The following is a 3,893-nucleotide window of genomic DNA, read 5'->3' as shown; positions in this document are numbered from 1 at the left end:
CCTCCTCATCTCCTCCTGCACGGCTGCGCCCGACGCAAGCCACCACTCCGCTACGGCCACCGCAGCCGGCGCCGGTGCCGCCCCCAGGGCCTCCTCTGCGCCCCTGCGTCCCCGTCGCCAACCCCGCCGACCTCATCGCCTCCCCATCGAGAACGGCGCATCGGTCCCGTCGCCAACGTCGCCTGTCGCCGAACCTCCCCGCCGGATCGCCGCCGTCCTCCTCGTCCTCCTCCCCAGGCCGCTTCCTCGCGCCTCACCGCCCCTCTCCTCGGCAACGAACGTGAGCCGCGCCCCCTCCCTCTTTCCCCCTCGGTCGCTATGCCGCTCCCTGCGCCGCATCGCCCGCTGCCCTGCTACGTGACCACTGCCACTGTTTAGCTCCTCCCCGCATCGCCCCCCTTGTTGCTTGCAGTGGCCCGCTTCCCCTGGTCGGCGCCCCACAGCGCCCGGTGGCCATCACCGTCCACGGCCTCGCCGCTGCCACCTCAGGCGACCGGCCTCGCCGTGCCGATGGCCGCCCCTGTTGACCCGGGCATATGCCCAATCGGGCTGGGTGCCCGCGCCCGTTAGCGCTAACCCAGTGCCCGCAAGGCCCCTCTGGCCTATGACATGTGGGGCCCTACCCCCCCACAGAACGTTTAAATAAAAATAAAATTAAAAATAGAAAAAATTAATTAATTAATTAATTAATTAATTAATTAAAGAATTTATTAACTTAATTAATTTTGATTATTTAAACTAATCAAATAACTAAACTAATTAAGCGGTTAGTCAATTAATTAATTAGTATGACAGTGGGCCCCCCACCTAATTAATACTAATTAGGTTAATTAATATGTCTAATTAAAATGTGTCACTGACCAGTGGGACCCACTGGTCAGGTTGACCAGTCAACCCTGTTGACTGCTGACATCAGCATGACATCATGCTGATGTCATAAATCCTTTTTCGAATTAAATTAAATAATTAATTAAATTCCAAAAATTAATAAAATCTTTAGAAAATCATATCTTTTAATCCATGACTCGGATTAAATTATTTTCAACATGAAAGTTGCTCAGAACGACGAGACGAATCCGGATACGCAACTCGTTCGTCCACCACACACCCCTAACATATCCAACTCCCAACTTTCCCCCTCCGGTTCAGTTGTCCGAAAACGCAAAACACCGGGAATACTTTCCCGGATGTTCCTCCCCTTCACCGGTACCACCTCATAACGCGTTAGGGCACACCTAGCATCACGCTTTGTCATGTCATGCATCGTCATGCATTTGTTTGCATTATATTTACTATTTCTTCCCCCTCTTCTCTCGCTAGACATCGAGACCGACGCCCCTGCTACCCAGTACGACTACGATGTTGACGACCCCTCTCTCTTGCCAGAGCAACCAGGAAAGCCCCCCCTTTGATCACCAGATATCGCCTACTCTTCTCCCTACTGCTTGCATTAGAGTAGTGTAACATGTTACTGCTTTCCATTAATCCTATTCTGATGCATAGCCTGTCCTTGCCACTACTATTGATACCTTTACATGCAATCCTAATGCTTAGTATAGGATGCTAGTTTATCATCAGTGGCCATACATTCTTGTCCGTCTGCCATGCTATATTATCGGTCCGTGATCACTCGGGAGGTGATCACGGGTATATACTATATACTTTATACAGGATACATGTGGTGACTAAAGACGGGTCGGCTTGTGGAGCACCCGCGAGTGATTCACGGATTGGGGGCTGAAAGGACCTTTGTCCTAACGGCCCTCTGTGTGGATCTTTGTGGCGAAGCGACAGGGCAGGTTGAGACCACCTAGGAGAGAGGTGGGCCTGGCCCTGGTCGGCGTTCGCGGTTATTTCAAAATAACACGCTTAACGAGATCTTGGTATTTGATCTGAGTCTGGCCACTGGCCTATACGCACTAACCATCTACGCGGGGACAGTTATGGGCACTCGACGTCGTGGTATCAGCCGAAGCCTTCGTGACGTCAGCGACTGAGTGGCGCGCGCCGGATTGGACCGTAAGCCTGCTCTTGTATTAAGGGGGCTAGTTCTGCTTCCGGCCGCGTACGCAACGTGCAGGTGTGCAATGGGCGATGGGCCCAGACCCCTGCGCCATAGGATTTAGACCGGCGTGCTGACCTCTCTGTTGTGCCTAGGTAGGGCTGCGACGTGTTGATCTTCCGAGGCCTGGCATGACCCAGGAAAGTGTGTCCGGCCAAGTGGGATCGAGCGTGTTGGGATATGTGGTGCACCCCTGCAGGGAAGTTAATCTATTCGAATACCCGTGGTCTTCGGTAACAGGACGACTTGGAGATGTACCTTGACCTTATGACAACTAGAACCGGATACTTAATAAAACACACCCTTCCAAGTGCCAGATACAACCGGTGATCGCTCTCTAACAGGGCGACGAGGAGAGGATCGCCGGGTAGGATTATGCTATGCGATGCTACTTGGAAGACTTCAGTCTACTCTCTTCTACATGCTGCAAGTCGGAGGCTGCCAGAAGCGTAGTCTTCGAAAGGACTAGCTATCCCCCATTATCCCGGCTTTCTGCAGTTCAGTCCACATATAATAGCCTTATTCCAGTTGATACCAATGCATACATATGTAGTATAGCTCCTTGCTTGCGAGTACTTTGGATGAGTACTCACGGTTGCTTTCTCCCTCTTTTCCCCCTATCCCTTCTACCTGGTTGTCGCAACCAGATGTTGGAGCCCAGGAGCCAGACGCCACCTTCGATGACGACTACTACTATTCGGGAGGTGCCTACTACTACGTGCAGCCCGCTGACGGCGACCAGGAGTAGTTTAGGAGGATCCCAGGCAGGAGGCCTGCGCCTCTTTCGATCCGTATCCCAGTTTGTGTTAGCCTTCTTAAGGCAAACTTGTTTAACTTATGTCTGTACTCAGATATTGTTGCTTCCGCTGACTCATCTATGATCGAGCTCTTGTATTCGAGCCTTCGAGGCCCCTGGCTTGTAATATGATGCTTGTATGACTTATTTTATTTGTAGAGTTGTGTTGTGATATCTTCCCATGAGTCCCTGATCTTGATCGTACACGTTTGCATGTATGATTAGTGTACAGTTGAATCGGGGGCGTCACAAGTTGGTATCAGAGCCGACTGCCTTTAGGAATCCCCCTTCCACACTCCTTGGCCGAAGTTGAGTCTAGACATTACAAAACTTTTACTAACATGGCTGTGTGCCTTACGGGCCCACATCGCCATCTGGGTGGTATTAGGCTCTTTTACTCCTCGATCCTTACTCTGGGACACTAAACTCTCTCCTACTCGGGTTAAACGATTTTACTAACTCTAACACTAGGATCCCGTGACCATGTTCACCCCAAAGTTGGATAAGCCCTAGTTATTCTTTAGAATGGTATTTGAACATTATCCACATTGTCATTTGACTCCTGTGAAAACATCCTTGTTTTCAGATGGAACCCACAAGGCAGGTCGTGCGCCACACGACGGCCATTGGTGCCTCAGGATCACCTGCTGTGTTGGTTGAGATGATGACCTATCTGGGTTATCACTGGCACCCTGAGTACACCGTCTATGAGGAGTATCAGGACTTCAACCAGGAGCAGTACCGTGCCATCGTCCACCTCTACTCTCGGGAGTATGACTCCACTACCGTGCTGCACACTGCTCATTGTTTTGGAGTGACTATCGATATGGCGGTCCACGATGCTGCTTATGCTGCTCTGACACGTCTTCGTGGAGAGTATCAGGAGTTGGACACCTCCCCCTTCAGGCACATTGCTATCGCATCCGATGTTGGTGCGGAGGGTTACTACACTGCTGCCTACTCCACTGTCACCCGAGAGCCCTTCTACCATCAGAACCTGGTTCTGCATGCTGATGGGCTAGATAGAGCTAACCA

This window comes from Triticum aestivum, chromosome 4A (genome assembly GCF_018294505.1).
Source record: "Triticum aestivum cultivar Chinese Spring chromosome 4A, IWGSC CS RefSeq v2.1, whole genome shotgun sequence".
NCBI lineage: Eukaryota > Viridiplantae > Streptophyta > Magnoliopsida > Poales > Poaceae > Triticum > Triticum aestivum.
The sequence above is the reverse complement of the archived record's forward strand: the minus strand, read 5'-3'. Positions refer to the sequence as shown.